Genomic DNA, 23,999 nt, shown 5'->3' with positions numbered 1-23,999 from the left:
CACACAAACACACACACACACACACACACACACACACACACACACACACACACACACACACACACACACACACACACACACACACACACACACTCACACTTGCAGGCACAGAGTTGCAAGCTGTCTGTGTGTCTGACTGTCACTCTCTTTATTTATCTCTCGCCTCCTCTCTCTCTTATATCGAGTAGAGATTTCTTATCAAGAGAAGAGATAATATGTGTTCAAACAAAGACAAGCTCTTGTTTTAATCAAAATGATTAAATATTAAAGGACCTTGAAACAGAATTCATGTGTTTGTTTGTATGCTTTTCAGGATTTGTGGTCCTGTTAGTATGATGCATACAAAACAATTTCCTTATAAAGCTACTACAACAAGTTTCAGATTTAAAATGACCAAACATGGACCTCTAGTTAATTTTCAAATAGTCTCTTAAAAGGTATTTTTGTTGACTCACTGCATATGTACCATTTGTTTTCTGACTGTTTGTCAAACCAGCATTAACGGCTGTTCAGTTATCAACGTGCTGTTCACATTCACATAAAAGACAGGTCACGGGAACACGGTACGTTTGTTTGAAAGTCATGGAGCTCACAAAGTAGCTACAAAAAGATGCAAATGTCAAAGAGAGGCAATGCGATTACTAAAAGACAGAAAACAACAACACAGAGGCTCAAAGTGGTTTCAAAGACATGCAAAACAAGCAAAGAGATGTAAAACATTTTAAAAACGGACACAAAACAGTCGATAGAGAAGCCAAATGAGAAAAAAAGGCCTGAAAGAGAAACAAAACAACGCCACACAGCCAAAAAATGACCTCAAAGAGACGCAAACTTTCTGTATGTGTGCCCTGTTAGGTTTGAGGTTTGTCCCTCCATGTGGGCATGTGGTTCAGTAGCTCCACAGGTTCATCCGGTCTTCAGATATAACTAGAAAACGTAATCATGCTCACAGCTATAGTGTATATTAGATGATTTGCCACACTCTAGGTTACCACCTTCATCTGCAAGAATATCTTGAACGTCTCATTCATTTTCTGGAACTGTGATAGACTTTTGAGTGGAGCTTTATATGTATATTATTAACCTACTGGAACGTTACTTCATCATCTAATGTCATTCCCCCATTATTAATCATCAGTTTTCTCCAGTTGTCCCCTTTCTTACCATTTTCATTATTTAGCTGCTATCCTGTAACCCAGCCGACAGCCTCTTATTCCTGATGTTAGTATCTTCTGACCTTTTGACCTTGCCTTTCTCTTGAGGAGCAACCCTTCCATATAGCTTAACTTTTCCGGTTTCCCTTTCACCATTGTGTTTTTTCTCTGGCCAAACAGACTCTGACTCAGATTTCTCTCAACTTCTCCAAGTGCTAAGACTAACAGCATTTGAACAATCTGCTAAAAAGTATGTGAGGCTAAATCCTTTTAGTAGAACACAAAATGTTCACAAAATGTACAAAATACATATTTATTATATTAATACATAATTAAGATTACTATATTTTACATTGTGCCTTTAAGGAATAATGTCTACATTAATTAATTAACATTAATTATAATTACAAATAATATTAGCCATTGACTCAGCTGTTAAGCACACAAGTAGATGTGCACATAATCTAGTCATTACTGCTAAGTAAGTTTTTTTTTTTATAATGGCTTACTGGAAAATGTGAATATGTTTCTATGGCAACAATAAATTGCTGACAGATGAAAAAACATAAAGCCTAAACGTCGAGTGAATGTCATAATTCATTCTGTACAGATGTGTATCTGCATGTGCATAATGTGTGTGTCTCTGCTCAGATAAAGCTTGTGCTTCATGGGTTTTAAGAAAATGACCATTGTTGGTCTAAAGTATTTCTGGACATTGTAGCTCTGTTTTTCTGTTCAAAGCTGCCTTCAGCCTCTACAGCATCAACTTTTACTCAAGCAAAAAGTACAGCCTTACACGGAGCGAAGGAGAAAGAGCAGAAGAGAGACAGAAATGGACCAATTTTCTGTTGCACAAAAAAAAATGAGCCATCAAAATGAATTCATCTCCTTAATGGGAGAGACCACCATTCCTATCAGTGTCAAAATACTTCAGTTGAAAATTAGCAATAAGTAGGTCTCCATCTGCCAGCCTGTTCTGGGGTTGAATTCAATGAACTCCATTAAGCCATGGGACAATTCTTGGCTGATCAGACCAAACCAAATTATAGCTAAAAAGAGAACCGTATCAGCAAAATAATGAAATTCCAAAGGAAATGGGAAACACATCTGGTCTTAATGAAAATTTTCACTGACCTTAAAAATTAAGTAAAAATCAAGCATTAGACTCACTTAAAGCACACCATGACCTCAAGACCAAGTAAAACAGCTGGCCTGGAAATCCTGTTCTCCCGAGGGCCTTCACAGGTTCTGAAAACAGAGCAGCAACATATTGTGATTTGGATATGATATGGACGGTATGACTCAAAACACTTAAGTCAAACTCAGATAGGATATTATATATCACTGGCTGTCATTTGAAAATTAATGTTAGCCTAAAGGTGAAACATATTCTGTCTACACTAAGCTGATATGTGGCAAAGCAGTTAAAGAAAAGTTAATGACTATTTACAGTTTGCCGTAGTTCACAGTCACTGAAGATGTGTCAGTAATTAATAGATGTGCTATTAGCTGTGTCAAAATTAGTAGCTCCATTTGAATGTAAATGCCTGTTGGTATAATATATGCAGTAGAAAAGAAAAAAAATCCAGACACGAAGACAACAGTGTGGAGGAAATCCCTGAGAGAAAGTTTCATGAGGCATTTATGAGACCTTGTGCTCTTGCTATTTAATGCCAAATTTGAGTTACATGTGGTGTGCACCCACTGAAAATCCCACGTACTTAAACATGTGCGTGCGCACACACACACACACACACACACACACATACACGCATCTACTGTACAGCAGTCTGAACACGAGCCACAGGGGGTTTTTTTTAGAGGGGAGCGAGATGGAGACAACGAGGGGTGCTTGAAAAGTACAAAAGACTTGCACAGACAATCCCATGATACTTTGAGAAAATCCAAGTCTGCACTTGCTTTCATTTCAGATATAAAGAGACAGAAGAAGAAAGTTGAGCAAACTTTGCTGAAAGCCTAAGGCAAAAGACAAGAAGCTACACTGCATAAGCTACAGCAAGTGAACTTTTCACATTAGGACGGACTGATTGAAATGATCTTTTTTCTATGTTATGGTAGAACCAAATCAAATACCACTTTATTTGTACAGTGGATGTGATTTGCAAGTAACGCATGTATTGGGATTTAGCATAGCTAAAGCTATATGTCATGAGTTACTGTGAATATCTATCACGGAGAAGCTAGTGTTGTCTAATCATCAATAATGAGGTGATCACATTTATATCATGCACAATATCACTGATGCTCAGACAGGAAGAGCTTAATCTGTCCCTCTAAAGGAGCAAATATTATCAACATAAAAAAAATAATGTAATTCCCAATCTTTGGTCTGTCTGTAAATGTCTCAGGATTGGACTAAAACATGATGGATTCCCTGAGTGAAAAATCACCTCACAAGCTCTGGGCTTTTCTCAGTCTGGGACTGAAAAATAAGGCATTACCACTGGAAAAGAGCGAGTATTTGTGCTGGGGCCAACTGGGGGTTTTGAACATTCATTCTTTGCTTACATAACTCTTTGCATAGTAAGACGCTGGAGTGGTGAAAGACTGTGTGCTAGAGTATTACTGGTGAATGTGAGTAGTGGGATTCATATGAGAATATGACCACAACTCTCATCCAATATAAACCGAAATTACATCAAACAACACTTTCTAAAAAAAAATCATAGGTATATAAACTGTGCAAAAACACTTTTCACAAATTAGTATTTCTTAAAGGTTTCGTCCTGTAGTTGCACTGAGATTAGTTTGACACTTGTTGAAATTCACCTGCCCTTGATAGAGATGTTTTAAATTGATCAAATGTGACTCGGGTGTATTTGAGTCACACTTTGACCCACATGTGTTTAAAGTTGATGAAAGTTGCGATAAAGTTGAGGCACAAATATTTTTTTCCTCATTTACAACCCATCCTCATTTCCATGCTGCAATCCTTATAGACTATGGTAGAATTAATTAATCCTCAGTGAAGATGTGCTGACAGGAACTCAGCCTTCCTTTACACTCTAATTGTTCCAGTGAGACTGAGATTCAAAATGATACTCATCTTGAAGGGTGTGTGAGCCTGTGTTAGTGGGTTGGTCCCTCCTGACAGCCGCTTGCTTGTCTCATTCTTGGTGTGATCCTTTGTTCCAGTTTGTTGCTGTGCATATTCAGCAACAAACACTACATGTTGTATGTGTTTATGCAGTAAACTCCTCATTACTGTTTTATTGTCAGCCTTGTAGAGTAGGCTAAGGTGCCAGGATGTGTGTCCTGATTGCTGTCTTTTATCCAAACATGCCTCTTTGCTCTCACTGTCCACATCTTTTAGTTTACCAATGACCTGCAACAGGAGAAGAATGGACTTGCCAGGTTGTGAAGACTTCAAGTCTGTTTTCCTGCGTTCACACGCGTGAGCCAGTAACTGTGCATTGGCCTTCGAGTACCTCCAAAACACAGGTGGCCCACACATTGCAATACACCCAAAAGCCTCATGTGTGAAAACAAATGCAGGACTAAAACAGCTGCTGTTGCTCTGCTAACCCACTACTCACATTATGCTTTCTGTGTAGACACTGTGTCTGACTCAGGGAAATGTCTTGCCTCCCAAGTAGCTGTGCCATCTGTCAACATATGGGAATTATATATAGATAAAAATGCAAAAAAGTCATGGATGTTTTCCTTAAGCCATTAGCCAATCCAGTATGTCAATGATCCACGGTGTTTGCAAACAGCATAGCTGCCTGTTGATCAAATGTGACTTTCTCTTTAAAATCTGTTGTTCCATTCGGACCTAATGCAACTCAGACTGTGGACGCTTTCATTCATATTTAATGAGGTGGTCAGATCAATTCACGCAGCTGTCAGGTGATAGGCCCACCCATCCCGCTACCCCGTCACCATTTTCACAGACACGGACAGTAATAATTTGCAAACTGCCACAAATTCATACCATTTGTGGCAATTCACAAGTCTGCAAATGTGGTTTTCATTCAGTGATTTCTGCTGCTTTCTACCGTCTCTGCTGCGGCTGCTCATGTGAAAGCTGTGGGTTACTGGCTCTCCTCTGCTTACATTTTCTCTCTGAGGTTCTTTGTTCCAGCCCCCTGGCAGCCTGCCCAAAGCTTCTTGTCCTCCTGTGTTCCTGTCTCCAGGGTGCCCTGATGTGCTCCAGCCCCCTGGCTGGCCACTTGAAGGTTCCTATGTTTGTTGCACTTCATGCCACAGCATCCCAGTCATTCTTTGCCCAGTTGTCCTGGTTGGATTAATGTCCTGTTTAAGTTTTTGAACTGCTTTACCAGACAAGTGTATTTAGATTTTTGTCTGAATTTATGCAATTTGTCTCTCGTCTCTTCCTTCCGACCTGCGCTTCTCTTCCTTTGCTTCTCCTCTCTTACTTGGACTTTGTGTAAGACTGTTTTACTTATTAAATCTACATTTGTCAGCCTGGCTGCCTAGTGTGTCTGCACATGGGCCCAATTTGTCTGGTATTTCAACACAACTATGACATATGTCCCCTACAAATTATACATTTAAAATTATTCATTCTTTAATACCCCGAACTAGTTCTATAGCCTCAACTGAGAATCTGATGACTGTCAAATCCTTCTGCCGAACCCCACTCTCAGCATGAAATCCATTAGACATCCAGCACGTACCTGTACTCAAGCTCACACTGCAGTCACCTCAGAGACGTACAGTATGTGCACACACATAAATGTGAACACAGTCACACACACAATCACACAGTGAACATATTCAGGAGTGGCAGTTTTAAAAACCCATTTTCCCCTTGGTTAAGCAAGCAGCAACAACACTTGACTAATGGAAAACCCTGCTCCTAAATGAGGTCGGAGAAATTCTATCTTACACTCACTGGTTGTTGTGAATTCTAATAAAGTTGCGTTTTCATCTCCTGTAGGATGAATTCTTACAGTACTGACTGTTTTGGCCAACCAGACCATATTAGCTGTCCTCCAAAGCCAGACAAATCTTGTGAGTTGATGATATTGTGAGTCCTCCCGCCTCGACACAGATATTTGTCTATATTAAAAAAAAAAAAAAAAAGACAACCCAGTTACACTTTTCAACCATAACACCAACACTAAGGGGTAAAGTGGGAATCCCTTCGTTACTTATGGTGCTATTTACATATCTTTTATGCAGTTTCTCAATATTTGCAAAAACATATAGTTTCACAGGAAACTGGTAATTTTCCCTAAACTCTTTGTTAACTGTTAAACCCACAAACACAAACAGCATTATGTCTTGAACTCAATAATTTGTCTCCATCATAGAAAGGGAGGCCACGGAGAAACATTTTGTGGAGCATATAACCAGTATTTTTCCTCTTCCTTGCAGCCTGGGAGGAAGGGCTGTCCTCAAATATAATGCAAGTGTGCACTTTTTTGTTTGCTGATTTGCTTTTGGTCTGGAAGATGGACCCAAAGTTTCCAGTAACCCGAAAAGTTGTGATAGGAATGTAATTTGTTGTCACCTAAAACAAGTACAGTATGCAAGCAGAGAAACAAACTTGTCCCATCGATTGGGGCTTTCCGCTGTGTAAGCGACGATGCAACTGATCCTTTGTTAGGAACCACATCTTCCCCCTGTCTGTGTCCCCAGTGCACGAACGTACTTTGCAGCACAGTTCTAAAATACTGAATGTCCTCTTTCTGTTTCATTTCCCTGATCTATATCTGACAACAATTCCGCTAAAAACCTGGAGATAAGGGATGAACAAAATTTTGTGTGTTCCCCATGCCTGTTGCTCCTTGCACATGTTTTTATAATTGGGTTCTATACACTCACACCTGTCATACATGCTCCTACTCTTACTGGTATTATTGTCCATTTTTTTCTGTCAGTTGCTTGTTTGGCTGCCGTAGCAGGGCTCTTGTCCCAGAATTTCTGTTTTGCTGGCATTGAAGGTGTCTGCTGGGTCTTTCCCGTGACACACTGCTCACTAGTAGTAAGAGTTATGTCTTTGTTGAGCTTGTCAACATCAAACAGCTGCTTTGTTGACCAGACATTGACCTTACCACAGGCTTCTTTTCAAAGAAATATGCACATTGAAGACACGGCTCTTGCACAACAACAGCACAAGGTCTCATGCAAAACATGTTTGTCTTGCTTATTTTTCTTTCTCGTCTTTTCTTTATTTTTGTTCATTTTTCAAGTCCCTGGAATACAAATAAATAAATAAATAAATTGGGAGTTGCCAGTTTTCCAATTGTCTGGAAAGAAAATGAAAATAATCCCTACCTACATGTAATTCTCATTAGGCCTAAGTTATGTATTAAAAAAATAAAAGCATAAAATATTTTACAGTGGGTGAATGCCTATAGAGAGACAGGCATCCACCAAAATCAGTATGAAATCTGATTTCCTTATACAAAATATGTATAAATGTACATGCTGTACATAGTACAGATACCAAAGTATACTGCAACATATACACTTAGTTAATACATGTATTATTCTGACATTTTCAACAGTATCCTCTATGGTATTCCTTTTAGTTGGGAGCTTGATGCTCATTAGCTGAGGTCAGAAATGTCCTGTTACACTGCTACAAGTTGTTCTCATAAGAGCTATCGCTGTACCTCACACTCTTCTTGGTGAGACCCTTCTTACTTGCAAACTGTCCATGTGTGAAGAAAGACAATCATATATACTGCATCCATAACTAGGCTCTAGAGCTTGTTTTTGTCAGTTTGTTTCTCTCATCAAAAGTTATTAGGATTTATTTCTAAGTGAGCACTAAATCATCTGTACTACACTTAGACTTCACATACACTTTAAGCCTTTTAGCATTTAATAGAATCATTGTGAGAAATGTTGGGTGTTAGAGTTAGAGGACAAAGTTGATACCACTACAATGGTATGAAAATAAAATATCAAACTGCTATTCTTATTTGTTACTTGACACAAGGTACTGTATATGGGTGACTCGCACACATGAAAGGCTGCAGAATAATTTAGTGACTCCTTAGTAGGTGAGATTTCTCATTTTTAAATTAAATTCTAACGTCACGTCTTTGCAATCTTCCATCATGCAGAGAACAGTTTCAGTGATTGTAAAAACCTAATGTAGTTTAACAGTGTATGATAAATAACAATCAATCTATAGCACACAGTAGGCTATCACTGCATGTTTTCTACGAGGTACAGTCAATTTAATACAATATTAAGCAAGTACAAAAGCAGCTCTCAATTGATTAAGCAGCTGTAAGGTGAACAGGGATGAGAGGACGGAAAAGAAAAAAACACTTTTGACAGCGAACTCATTATCTATGTCGTTATCCTCCAGTAGCCAGCTCGTCCCCGCTCTCCCTCTTTCAGTCCCTCTATATCTGTCAGTGGAGGGATAAAATCCCTCTCTCCTGAAGGCTTAACAGAGATTATCCCAGTGTCCCATGGGAGGGTAGAAGGGGTGCTGAGATGCCACATTACAGATGTAGCAAACGTTAAAGTGACTTTAATGGGCCTGAGGTTGAGCAGGAGGGGCAGGAAAGGAATAGAAGCCAATAGCAGGTAGGTGGATTCCACCTCTCGTTCTCTCTCTCTCTCTCTCTCTTGTCACCTCCATCTCTCTATTCATGCAGCCTTCCTGTTTTACTCAGTTTTTCTCCTTAAACAGCAACTGTCTTTTTCTGTTATTGCTCGGTGCCATTTTCCTTTCTTCACAAACTTTTTCAATAAATCAGGGATATAATCATTGTCATAATAAGTAATTGTAACTAACCTAGCATTCAAATGGATTAGTTCCCCTTCCTGCAGTCCCTCTTTCCTACATTACCTCTTGTCACCAATACCCTAATTTTATTTCATTATTCACACCAAGAAGAGCACCGCACTCCAGTACTCCCCTACTCGTCCTGCTGAATATGTAAGAGCTGAAAATGAAAATGACATCCACCCACACCTCTATCTCTCACCTGGTTTCTCTTTGGTGAGCTCCATCCCATCTTCTCTCCTTCTTTTATCTGACACTAATAAGCTGGAAGCCTTTCTGGTCTGAGTAGCCAGGGGGGACACAAGTAACCTGCCCTCTCACATGCTCATTGACTCTCTCTCTCACACACATACAGTAAATACAGTAGCTGTAATGACAGGCGCCTCATCTCAGCTGTACATTTATATTCACTGTACCACAGGGTGCAGTTGCAACAGAGCACTGGTGTAAAGTATAACTCAGGTTTATTACTGCATGGGCCTGTGATTGATTAATTGATTAATTGATTGACTGACTGTGCAAACTAAGAATATGGCAGCATGACTAAAAGTGATTTTATTTTTTCTAACCTTAATTAAAGTGTTGTTTCATTTTAACCTACTGCCATGCCTTGCGTGGTCACCACCTTTCTATGACTTTGTGTTGTTTGACATCATGTCATTTTTTTGCCTGTGAGCATAATGCTGGTGATTTGGCACCACAGTGTAAATGTAATTATAAGACAGGGTTGAAATCAAGACACAAGTTAATGACAAACTGGAATTATACTGTACTGAAGACAGTAAACATTTCCTGAACACATAAAAAAATATATAAAATCACTGATTGTAATAGCTAAAATGCAGCTTTGCTACAGGTTCATGTGATACACACAGTATAAAAAGAAGGCATACAGTGCTAGTCCCATTCTAGCCACACGATTGGCTGACAAGGCAAGGTATTTTAAGCTTTAAATGAAAACTGAACAAGAAAAACATGCAATCTTTCCCCATTTTTGTTTCCATCCAGTCAGAGCCACTTATGCATGACTACTGAGACACACCACATCTTTAATTGGCTTGTTCCATCTTTATTCAAATTCATATTCTAAATATCATTACGTTGTTTTTCCTCCTCCAACCCATTAAATTTGTGTGTTGAAACAAGCCCCTGAGACGGGACCCCTGAATGGCAATGTACCTTATCAAAAACACAGACTGAGGAGGGGAATACTAAAGAGGGTCTATGAGATGAAACAAGCCTGTTGGAAAGGTATCACCAGTGATGTTGACTGGATTTTGTAGAAATTTATAATTTTTCAATTACGTACTTATTCACACTTCAATCACAATTTTACTTACATTCAAGTTTCTTTATTTAATCTTTATAGACACCTAATTGGAAACTCAAAACGAGTCTACACATCATTGATGCATTTGAAGCAGTTGCCCTGTGGTTGCCTTCTACAGTTTATGTGAATTTATTTATTTCAAATTAAATGCTGTAGCTAATTTAAGCACTATAATAATCTCAGAGATACTGTTCTAGTCTATACAAGATAAATAACTTCTGACAAAACAACAACAACAACAAACAGATGTACCGGATGAGCTATTTTTATTTGTCAAACCAGGCTTGATCAATACTGAATGAGGTGTGATGTATCCTCTGCTGCCAGCATTCACACTAAAAAGACAGCAGAATCTGAAAAAGTACCGTATTGCAGCAACATGTGTCTATTTATGGCCGATATGTGCTGTGTGAGAGTGACCACAGATGGCTTAAAAAAAGAATCACCTAGTAATAATAATAATAATAATAAAAGAATCACACATAACAACACAGACACAGATAGATATATTTGAGCATTTGCTCACATCAGGTGCCCAAAATAATTACAAAATTGAGAACTGGCTTGGGGAGATGCACTGTAGCTTACCTTTAAACTGGAAGATCCAAGGTTTCAGAGCACCCACCAGAGTTTGAAACAGGAACTGCTTCATCCTGCAACCACAGGGTGTGTAGAAGATGAATAGAGTAAAACTGATAATGGATTCAGGAAATAGGTGGAGGCTGAATTTAATGTAAGACTGCTCTGGGGTAGAGATGGAAGAAGAGTGATCACAGTGTTAGGAAGCTAACACTGTGATCACTGTCTGCTTCTGCATTCATTCAGTGTGTCTGCAAGCACACAGGAAACTGGCCCAACTCTCTATTCCGCCCTTTTTCTGCATATGGCTTTCTGCTCAGCATTCTGCTACACAGATCCTCTTATGAGACACATGTGGGATGAGCAGAGTCTTAAAACTTCCCATACAGCCATTCACTTACTATGAATTTGGAAAACATTTGTTTAAAATGTGTGACAATTACACAATGAGCTCAAGAGCATTTAGAAAACCTGCCCACAGTGTGAGATGCTTAGTATACACCTACAAAGTACCTGCTGTTTGGATTAGGGATTGACATGTTGCTAAGATACCTTGACAGGGTTGTTAAGGCAGGGGACAGGAGAGCACAGAGCAGACATAATTCCTGCCACAAATGAGACGCATGGCGAAAGATTATATCAGAGTAGAAATGCCATGCTCTCAGTAATGTCTCCATCAATAATAATAAATCAAAAGGTGTTAATATAGCTGTGTTTTGATAAGCTGAGGAAAAGGATCAGACAGTCATCCTCTTCATGTGTTTCATCTCCTAATAATTGGTTGTTATTTTTGTCACATCTGTCAACAAATCAGGATATAGAGGAAGGTGATGCTGATGTAAAAGCTTATTTTTGAAAGGGAAATAAATAAGCGTCAAGAGGGAGGAGAAATGTGAGAAAGCACAATCAAAGATTTGGGTTTAAATGGACTTACAGGCACAAATATTTCACTCCCCTTTATTTTTAAATGGTTTGTGTCTTTTATGCGTAACTGAGTGTGACTTGTTTGACTGTCGAGAACTTTCTTTAAAAGTTAGAAATACATAAATTTCACATTCATGAGAGAGCATGTTGAGGTAATGCTGAAGAAAAGCATAGCATCAGCTCCCCGATGGCAGGTAGGGTACACTTGTGCTGACAATGCACGACTAAAGCACACAAACACACACACACACACACACACACACACACACACACACACACACACACACACACACACACACTCTCTGTCCCACTATCTCTCTCCTACTACCTTGTCACGAGATGACTTCAGGTGAGAGGAGAGGTGCTGTCGCTTAACAAGCTCGAACGAACATGCATGTTCACATGTTCTCACAGTTTCACAGGATCTTTTTTATGCACAATGTGATCACTTAAGGCAGTTTACAATGTAAGCTGTCCATACAAAATATAACGGTATACAGAATTAAATAGATAACCCAACAATTGCACTTGTGCAAGCATTAGGCGACAGTGGAGAGGAGAAACTCAGGGTGGGTGGCCATCTGCCTCGACTGGTTGGGGTGAGTGAAAAGAGGTGAGAGGAAAAAACTGCAGGCAACAAAAAACAACACCAAACAGCAAAACACTGGGCAGGTCGGTGGGGCCAGTAACCAGAAATATACAGTTTTGAGGCCGAGGATACCTGCAGAAAGGTACAGAAAGAAGGAGACAGAGAGGAGGAACCACAACTACGTGAGAGAGAAGACACAAAGCTATTGACATGCAATGGTGGTGAGTTTATGTGTGATATTTTATCGTCTTTCAAAAGATAACAAAACTAAATAAAAATCCAAACCAAAATCAAAACCATAAGAATGTACAACTCCCAATATGCACATAAGTACATGTGCGCAGCACAAAACCTAATTTACTTGCACAAAAGCAGTGGGTATTATCATATAATCTGTATCAAAGCAGTGAAATAGAATCTAGCGATATGTGCTCTGGCTTAAATTACCACCACCTATTAATAATCAGCCATGACATGAAGATATTAGGGCTGTGACAAGACCATTTATGTCAAAACCTTTGTCTAACCCCAATTACAAGCCACATTATCGTTCATTTACTTCAATCAAAAGCCTTCACATATGATGAGAGTTTTTCTTTTTGGATAGAGAGGAACAGTATTTTCATATCCTACATAGTTTTCTCGCATGATAGGGTTGTGTAACATTTCAGGTTTCCTGAAATCACATTTTGTACAGAAATTACATCTGAAACGCTGCCTTCTTCTTTTGGATTCCAGTAATAAAGCTTTAATTTGACCTCACCAGGTTCATTATTTGGTCTCTTCAGTACACCACAATGATCTTTATGCATTTTAGCTCCTGCTCAATGAAAAAATATAAGGACAGAGCTTGTTAATATACAATACCAATAAAAAGTCTTTGCCCCTTGTAAGTTTTCACTTTTTTTATATTAAAAAACAAAACAAAACCAAAATACTCCTTCATGTTGTGTGAAAACACATCTCTAGAATGTAATAAAAAACATAATTACAAATACAAAACGGAAAATTAGTGATTGTATGGATATTTACCCCGTTTGAAGTAACTTGTAAATCATCACTGATGCAGCCAGTTAAGCCAGTTAAGTGTAAGTGATTCTCTCATAGATATGAGAGCATCACTTACAGCTTGGAGACCTGTCCAGGAAAGGTTTACTTTAACCAATTTATAGATATAGTTAGTTGTTGTTGTTACGGCCCATCACACTTTTTCACACTGCACCAGCAAGAGAAAGAGATATGAAGAAGCAGAGACAATGAGAGATCAACATGAAACTGAATCACTCTGATTATTTTGACCCTGAACTTACCACCAACTTCTCAGTTTCAAATCAGTTGTTCATATAATGTTGATATGTATGTATTAAAGTTGATCTCTATATTGGGAGAAGCTTTGTTAGTTTATTAATCTACTTTTTACAAGATGTTTGATCCCAGTGTATCCCAGGTTCTATAGTGTAAGTGTAGAGTGCTGGAAGCTGCCAGTACTTCAGATTTTACTGTATTAGTCACTTTAAACTTACAGTTCATCGGGTATCGTCAATGGAATAGCAAAACAGCTTCCACTGCTGTGTCACAAACTTGTAAATCAACATTCTGCACTGCTCATTCTCAAAGTAGAAGCATCTTTCATACACTCATGAATCCTCAAAGACATGCATACACACACAGTCATTATTCCACTAAACTACACATTGTGGATTTGGAGCTGACCTGTAAACTGCCCTGCTTGTTAAAGTGGAGTTGTAGCTACCGACCTCCTGTTGTGATTAAGTGGGAGTGAAGTCTTTACAAACACACATGCAGAGGTATGTGTATGTACACACACACACGACATATTTCAAATCCAAATAAGTACCGCAAAAGAGGTGGTAAATGAAATACTTGTGCAAATGTACAATACTTTCCAGCACTGCAGACTAATCTTATTTACTTTAAACTCAAACCAGGAAGTTTTTGTCTCCATGCCCAACTAAGCTAAGACTCATTTTTGTTGTTGTTTTGTGTTTTACTCCAGGAGTTTGCCTTTTTACCCACCACGCAACAGCTGGTTCTGATGCTGCTGTTCCACTTGTCATCTCCCACAACATTTCTGCTCTCTTGGAGCCCCTCCATGCACCAAGATGGAGTGTAATAAAACTTCCACTGAGTCAGCGCCAATGCAGCAAATCAACTGTGTGACTCATTTTCAGCAGTAACACTTTTAACCTGTTAAATCCCATTGATCCAGTATTGGATTATAATGTCCATTCAATCCATTCTGCACATTCAAAATATGCTGATGTAATGTCATTATAAATTTTGGGGCCAATGTGCAGAAAATAATGGCCTAATCAACTTGAATATTTTAGGTGATTATACACTTAAAATAATCAATATAAAGCAAACAGGTTGCATCTGACCACAATTGGAAGTGCTTCAGCAAAGGTCTGAGTACTATTACAGTTGTATTCATTTAAAACCTAAACATCTACAACACAATGACGTGTGCTACAAGTAAAGATGACTGAATGCTTTCTACAGCAAATGTAGATCTACATTCTGTTGGTTTAACTGACCCCTTTATTGTTGTATTGTTCAATTAGATGACATTTACTAACATGTTGGGGCAGCAGTAGCTCAGTTGGCAGAGGAAAGTCTTCTATAAACCCCAGGGTTAGTGGCTTGATTCCCACTTCCTCCTGGCTACTTGTCGAGGTGTCTTTGGACAAGACACTGCCACCCAGTAGTAGCAACAATATGTACTGTCTGACAGCTGTGCAACCACACTTTCCCCAAGGGGATCAATAAAGTATGTGATTATTGTTATTATGTCATATAATAAAGACAATGCTTGCAACTAGTAGTATGACTAATGTTGAGGGTTTGCTATGTCCGTATAGTATACTGTATATACTACATGCTGTTTTGTTGATATGTGCAGTTAAAAGAAAAATACTGAAATACTGCCATTAACCAGTGATGAGAGAGAGAGAGAGAGAGAGAGAGAGAGAGAGAGAACAAAATCTCTTTAGGCCATTTCTCCCTTTGGTGGATTGCTGAGAGGCTCGCTCCACTAGTGAGCGCATATATGAGATGGAGCGCTGGGAGCTTGCTCATAAAGTAAAAATTATAAAGTGGACATTTTATGGAATCCCTTCTGATTGGTATGATAGTGGAGTGATGACAGAAAAGACACAAGGTAGTGCATAGAGAGACTACACTTTAACTCACAGATGGGTACTGCTAGAAATTACCTTGGGCCCTGAAGCAACAATTATGTATAATCTCTGGCATGTCCTAGGACTCCTGTCTAGCTCTGAGCTTCCTGAATCTTTCAGAAGCTGTGCACCTGTCCTGTGGTTGTCAGATACAGTAGATAAAAACAACACTGAGTGTGCTGGGAGGTGCCAGCTCACTGAAGATAGCTTTCTCTCACTGGAAACACCAGCGTTAGAGTTTTTTAATGTTTGTTTTAAAGCAGTTTGTTGTTGTCGTTGCTGGTGTTTGAGTCCTATAAAAACTATATAATGACATATAGGGGGTTGAGCAGGCCCGCTGAAGAGCAGCACTGACATCACATTGGAAACTCAAACTCAAAGACCTAGAGTACACCTGCACTGTGTAAGCCAGCAATGTTTTTCTGAACTATTAAACAAGGTTTTTATTTGCTATGCAGGTAGTAAGGAATGATAACATATACAAATCAGCAAATTTAAGAATATGGCTGAGGAAACCTTAGCTATACAGTATTGTGACTATATTATTATTATTATTTATTACATTATGACTGGTAAGAGATTGCAGAGTGTAAACACAAAATTTCTGCATATAACCTGTCTTTTTCATAAAGCTCCTGCAGCCAGTGAAAGTCTAATAGAATATGTGTGTTAAAGGCTCTCAAACAGACCACTTTGAATTACTGTAAAAGGTAAATGGGAGCCATGTTTTGCTTCTTAAGTGCTTCACACTCCATCAGCTGCCATCTGGCCCCAGAAAATCACAAGGACTTGCCTTCTTCCTTGTCAATGGCTTAGTTAAAGCCAGGTCATGATTTAGTTCAACTGTCACTGCAGATTTAATGGGATATTATTCAGGCAGCAAGACAGGGTCAAGGGCCATAAAAATCGCAAGGCTTTAAAAGCCTCTGTGTAAAAAGGGGTGACACGTTTTAAGCTTAAATGAGAAAAAGAAGAAAATGACAAATTTGAGTGCATGTTTTTCCAAGTTCCAGTGAGGAACTCTGGTTTCTGTGATGATTTTAGTTAACAGATATTACAACTTTACTTGCTGAGCAAGCAGCAGATCATCTAGTCCAATTGTTGAATTGTTGTGTTTCACAGTGCAACATATTCGTATAAACTTTTTTTACTTACATATTCAACACTACACTACAGCTTTAGCATTCACATCTTTTCTTAGCCTCTACGACAAAGGTGCATATTGAAAATCACAAAGCCACTGCTTCAAGCAGTCGTTTTCAGCTATGCATGCTTTAAATGTGCAATAAAACCTATTTTTTAGTGACCTTTGGTCTGTCATCTTCTGTCTGAACTGGGATATAGGTTCGCTGTCTCAAGATTTTTTATCTCAGCCGCTCGCAAGAAATGATACACTAATTCATGGTCCTGCAAGACAGACTATGCAGCTGTAAGTGAAAATGAAAGGTCAGACGTGCTGACAAAACTGCACAGTTGACATACGGTACCAAGATTCTGTGATTACGCAGCATTCAAACCGTAACCAGGTCTCAACTGGTGGCTACAGTAATGTACACGATAGGCACTTTAGTTGAAGTTTTACACTCTCTCCTAAAAAGCATAGTATATACAAAAAGAGTTTTGGTGTTACTGTTATCTACTAATGAGATTCTACCACCACCTTGATACAGTTTGGGCTAATACATTTTAGCTTGTGATGCTAAAAGTGACATACAGTATATGGATTATCTAGAGTGATACTGTAAGGTGTTGTTTCCCAAAACATATTGCTTTTGAGGTTTAAAATGCCAATTTTCCCTGGTTTAAGCAAAACCTAAGCAAGCAATTATTTAGCTGCATGCTTGAATGATGTGGGTGAACTGAACCTTAACTATAACAAAGAAAGTAAAAAAAGTTTAGTGCATAAGGGCAGTATACGAGCTGCACTACTTCAGAAAGAACTAATCAAAAAATCTTATTGCCAAAATAATAAATTAAATATTAATTTATCTTTATAACTTAACGCTCAATACAACTCCTGAGAAAATGAATGTTTCATAAAGCCCTGCTACTCAGTATTCATTCAGTGTTACACAAGTTCTCATCCAATGTGGAAAGGTCAACAATGAGCTGCTTCTGTGAGTCAACAGCCAACCCTACAATCTCCTCAGCTGTCTGGACGAGCACTGTTTATTGTCTGCATACATTGTTCTGAATCTACCCGTCCTAGTTTTACTGAAGCTTCTGCAGCATGGTCAATATTAATGGCTTATTAATTCATTACAAATCACAGCATTTTCCCTGTATTTGTAAGTGTGGAGACATCATGCATCCAGCATGGAAGCCCAATTCTGTTAAAGGACACTATAAACCACAAATTCTTGCTTCTCTATTTTAATTTAATTTATTAGTGATAAAAGTATATTAGCAGCCAATTTGTATTTGCACAGAACTAGGCAGACATGCTACTAACTTTGGAAATCCTCCGACATGTCATCTAGTGCAACCAGTAAATGATGTCTTAAAAATATTTAAAGTGTCACCATGGAAGCTGCAATCAATATACAGGTAATGTTAGCAGACTTGAGGATTTTTGTTGACTGTCATTTTCACTGGTTCAAATGACATTGAACATAACTGGCAAAAGATAACATCAGGTGTAAAAGATAAAAAAATCTGAAGAGTGTTCTTGTCGGCAGTTATTGATGCCACACTTTGCCATTAGTCTTCATGAGTGTATAGATTCTGGAGAAATGGATTTTGTCGCTGGAGTGGAATTTTCAGTGGTTGTTTTTTGCACAGTAAATTTCACTGAAATGTATAAGGATTTTATGATGCTAGAAATTTTGGAGTCGGTACCAATGCTGCTTGTCAGTCCCAACTTAGACGAATTTAATGGATGTATTTCAAATTTATTTTTATTTGACAATTGAAATACTTTGAATCTTTGCACAAACTGGAACGTCCGGCATTGAGATGCTTAGCTAAATTTGAGGTGTTTGTCATTCCATATGTTCTGAGATATTTGATTCAAATACAAAATATCTCCATAACCTTTGTGTATTTTTTTCCCACAATGTGATGCACCTGCTGACACCAGCGTTGCACACCATCTTCTCAATTGGGCGGCAACTAAACAGCCTGAACTACCAACTCTTTCCTCTCATTTGGGAAACGATTTACCTTTATGCCAAACTGGACACCCACGTACAGGAAGGCGAGGATATGCAGAATAGCAAAGAGAATAGTAAAAAACAAAAATAAAGGTCAGATTTTTTTTAAATTGACGTTCTGCATTTCTTAGTTATTTTCATTTTTTATTTTAAAAAGTAACAATTATACTTTTTAAAAAATTTTGATAGATTGATAGTTGATCTTTTAAGGGAGGCTGAAATGACAGACAATGACATAAATGACTAAAAAGGGTCTAGAACCACCCCTGCCAAACATTCCTACTAAACATTCGTACTGTACAATACATTGTACATGTGGTAATTAAAGTGAACTGACCCTCTATGAGTCAGAATATTACCATCAAAGGAAAACACTAATGCACAAAGATTGTACACTCGCACAGTTTTTAGACAGTACTGATGCTTCAGCCTATTTGGTGGAGCAGTGGGGGTTTCCATCTTTTTAAAATGCTTCATGTTGTGCTTTTGTATTTGGTTCTTCAAAATGAAATAGCTGCAATTATCACAAATTACCTTAAATACATGTATGGGCTTACTTCAGACGTATTCAACAGATAAAGGTTTTGTTGTGCCTAGAGTCTGTTTTACAGACCACCCTGTTTACACTGTTTTAGCTGCAAAAATAAAATCTAGAGTAGAGCTATATTTTTTTTAATATTTTTTCATCATCACTGGGGACATGGTACAAGCTTTTTTTTGTCTCTTTCTGTTATAGCACTTTCTTCACCCTTTAACAACAGGACAGCACCTTACAATTGTAAAATGTATTCCCCTTTGTTGACTTATAAAAGTGTTTTAGAGTGTAAAATGGAGTCTCTTTACAAATACCCTCTTACAGTCCATCACTGTTATCACAAAATATAATCAAATTTATTAACTAAATTGGAGAAAAACTGTTAAGTCAATTAAAACTACCCAGAAATTATAAATAGCATACATTTTGGAGTGCTATATGACACAATGCATGATTTTTAAGTTAATAACATACAAATGCATGTTATGATGCTTCTTTTTGCAATAACACCTTTGGCCACACTAAAGAGGTTTGTTTGAGCTTATGTGTCTTTAGGCCCCTCTTCCCCCCCATCCCACTCTGCTATTATTGCTTTGCTTGTGGAAGGGTTCCTGTCAGCCAAATTACACCCAAAACAGTGATTGTTGGCACCACCCCCTTTCTTCTGCCAGCTCTAGATGCTCACTCAATAAACTGTGGTGCTTCAACATCTTACAAATATATTTGTTTTCATTTGAAATGTCAGCTTGTAAATTCCCTCCATACATGTTAGAGCTGGAATCTGATCCAGAATATGAAGATGTAGAAGTTGGACCAATTTATGAAAAAACAATAGTTGCCAGGAACATGAAATGGCAGTGCCTTCATGTTATATCTTACACAGATAAAGCTCTATTTAACAAAAATAAGTTACATATAGAAAAGCATGGACCATGTAATAAATAACTGACATATCTGAACTTCACCCACCCAGGTACAATTGGAACAGCATTGTCCTTTATCAACAACCTAGACAAAAATCCTGCTGCACACTGCGCCAGGTAGTAAAAAAAAGTCATTACTAGCTTGTAACTGTATTCATTGTTGTTTTATATTTTCATCTTAGGTAAAGTAAAGGCAATAGCCATGCTCGAAGTGGTGACAGCAAACCTGAGAGTGTTAGCAGGACGGAGTATGGCATAGTCTGTTTAGGAGCATAACAGTGCACTATCTATATGTTTTTAACTTAGTGCTACCAAGTAGGAAATTAAAAATAAGTATATATATGTAGCACCTATTATAACATGCAAAACAAGCCAGGGGAGGGAAAGGAGCAGACAGACAGCCCAAAAAAAGGATCACACATTTCCATACACATTAATCATGGACAAACAATGATATTTCAAAGTAAAAGACGTGGCTTGGTGAAAACAGGCATTTGTAGACAGGCAACAGTGTTTGTAAATAACTACAATTTAATGAGGAAACCAAACCTTATCTTAGTTTGCCACTTAGACTCACAATTATTTGTGAAAGTAGCCGCTGCCAGTAAGCACAACGACAAGCAGGGGACAACAAACTGAAAAGTGTCTCTTTATTCATATTAAAATAACAAATTAAAGTGTAACAGTTTATAGAGAGTGTTTGTGGAGAGAGTGACACATGTACCGATATTAAAGTCTAAAAAGTCAATAAGCTGCCTGTGTGAGTATCACATTTAGATAAAAGATCTCCCAGTAACCCGGTGTAGACTGATGAAATACTGTCATGACCTCCAACGGCTGGTGTGATTCTTATCTGGTTTATTAGGAGCCTACTCTGCATCCTAGCTGAGTAGGATGTGATGTTCACATCAATTTGTTGTCATGATCACAATAATAAACATGATTTAGGCACAAAAAATTACTTGTTTAGATTTAGGTTTGTAATAATGATGTTGATAAGCACAGTATACTGGTAGGAGAAGATAAAACATAATTATGGATATGATAACAACTGATAATGATGAGAACTTTCAAAGCAGCTATTTGTTTTGTTTTTTTCAAAAGCAATTTTTCTCCAAAACTATTTTCCTTTAAGCTGTGCATTATAAAACGTTAGCAGACCAATTCCCTGGGGTTGTGGTGACTCCAACTCTTTACATGTATTAAAAGCTTTATTTAGTTTTGTTATTTAGTTTAAATGACACAACAAAACAATTTATGCAAATGTGACTTTGCTGTTAAAATGGTTTCAGTGTGGGTGTAAAATGTGACCTTTGTATTCCCACATCTATGTAAATACTGTATTATGCCAGAGGTTTCAGTAACTTAACTTCAGTAAATCTGTTGGTAACAGGGTTAGTAGGCAGTCTCTCCGACAAATACAGTCGGTACCATAAAATCACTAAAGAATTGATTTTAGCCGCTCATCTATGTTGACTCTGACCCAGCCATACTGAGTCGAAAAGGAGGTACAGTATGTATTTGAATGTGATAATCATAAATGTTTGCAAGGTGCAAACAGTGTGTGAAAATATGTTTGCATGATTCTGTATATGCGCAGTTGTATGTGTCTGTGCCTCAACATGTGGCCAAGAGGAACCAGGAGTCTAACCACCAGTACTGGGTTCATGGTCATGGACACACACACACACACACACACACACAGATCAGCCACAATTTATGGTTATTGACATATAGAAATCCTTGATTAATTGTTTATATATTGTAGGTTAGTTTTTCAAGGATTTTAACTAAAAAGGGAAGGTTAGTGGAGAAGATCAATAAAATAGATAGATAGATAGATAGATAGATAGATAGATAGATAGATAGATAGATAGATAGATAGATAGATAGATCATCCTTTATGTCTCTGCTTTTATGTCCATTCCTTCTCTTGTCCTGGGAGTGTGGAAGGTGACAGTAATATTCCACCCTCCAGCAACAGTCAGGGAATGATAATGTGTCTGGGTTAAACCCCTGCATAGTTATATCCTTCATTCAGGGCTGTTTTACAAACACTTGCCTGTGCGCACACGCACGCACACACACACACACACACACACACACACACACACACACACACACACACACACACACACACACACACACACACACACACACACACACACACACACACACACAGTGAATGGGCTGTTGAAATGACAGAGGTGAAGGAGAGACATGATGATAATATTTATATGATTTAATGCAGGGTCTCTAAAAGGGGAAGGACAACAGGGTGGATAACAGTTGTTGTTAAGATAGTTATCACACAATCTTTGGCTCTGAAGTGTTGTTCAGGAGGACTGTAGGGTTCCAAGATCACACAGACCTCTTGTGCTCAATGTGAAGTGTAGCATTTTCACATAATTAGTACTCCAGTTTGCTACACTAACCACACATGCATTATCACACATGCATAAACAAGTGCAATCAAATGCGTCCACACGTCTCTACAGTATATCCCACTCGTCTTGGTGCACGTACACACAAAAAGAGCAATACTGACAGGGGCATAGTGTGCAAAGAAACTTTGCTGGCACATTGGTTAGAAGAGCCTAAATATCCTGTTAAATATTTATTAACCCCTCCTGGCTCACCAGCATTCGTTCATACAACTGAAAGAAGATTTTACTCTCCTGTTTCTTCTCATAACACATTCCTTTCCAGCGTAGAGGTGAGCAGGAGGAGAGCACATTGTGTGTGTGCATGTTTCTTGCTGTGTTAGAAGAGGCTCAGTCTGGAGGGATTCATATATATATATATATATATATATGAATAAAAACATTCACGTCCACAAGAACTCAGTTTGTCAAATGCAATGTCAACACTTATTTGATGACAAACTTCATTGATTCGCCAAACAACATGGCCATGTTATGATTTAATGGCACAAGGAGACAGTGAAACACATGGTTGGTCAAGCTTTAGGACATTCATGAATTAGAAAATAGAGACCAAATAGAGTAATATTGCTGGTGCATGTGCTTAATTTTGTGCTCCCAAACCTTGAAATGAGGGCATAATGAGAATAGCTCGGGCCATGGTCTGATCCCTCTTATCTGAATTACTCATGAATAACTATGAATGTTATGTTGTCTCTGCAGTAGAGATTTACATTGTTATTCTGAGTTACCTTAATAATTACTTGTGTGCTCAATTGTAGCATCTAGGTCAGGGGACAGGGTTGGTGGCGTGGGTGGCTTCAGGGAGCACTTTAAATTTAAATACAGACTGCAAACATTAACTAATGGTCACAGATTAAATATTTGGTTGCCAAACTGTTTTCTAAATTAATAACAATCAGCATTATCTAATGTGAGTGATGAACAGCCAGCACTAACTTTAACTGTTGTTACTAAAACTAACATCAATGTCTCTAACAATCTGCGTCTCCAACCCACATCTCTGTTTCCTTTCTTACTTTGTGCCAGAGTCTTGGTCTAGTAGCTTAACTACAATATTTTTGCACCACTTTAAAGGAAACTAATTTAGGACAAGTCATACTATGCCTTTCAGAAACTGTAGTTTGGCGTTACTGGTGATTTAAAGAGAAAAGCTAATGTGTATGAATAAGTTAGGCAAGCACTGGGCCGGTGCAATACAGCGGGATGCATTAGCTTTGTCTGAAATATACAGCATTCTGCTTTTTACACAAGCACATTTGCTATATAATGTAAGGGTCTCAACTCTTGATATAGCTGCTTGCATCCTTAAGATTGCTGGCACAGATAGATTGTCTGAATGACTATTGTACCATTAATGCAGCTTTGTGAACATCACCTCAAGCTGCTCAGCCCACATTCTGAAGACTATAGAGCTCCTGTTGGCTC

Source organism: Anabas testudineus, chromosome 14 (genome assembly GCF_900324465.2).
Source record: "Anabas testudineus chromosome 14, fAnaTes1.2, whole genome shotgun sequence".
Classification (NCBI taxonomy): Eukaryota; Metazoa; Chordata; class Actinopteri; order Anabantiformes; family Anabantidae; genus Anabas; species Anabas testudineus.
This window is presented reverse-complemented; position numbering follows the sequence as displayed.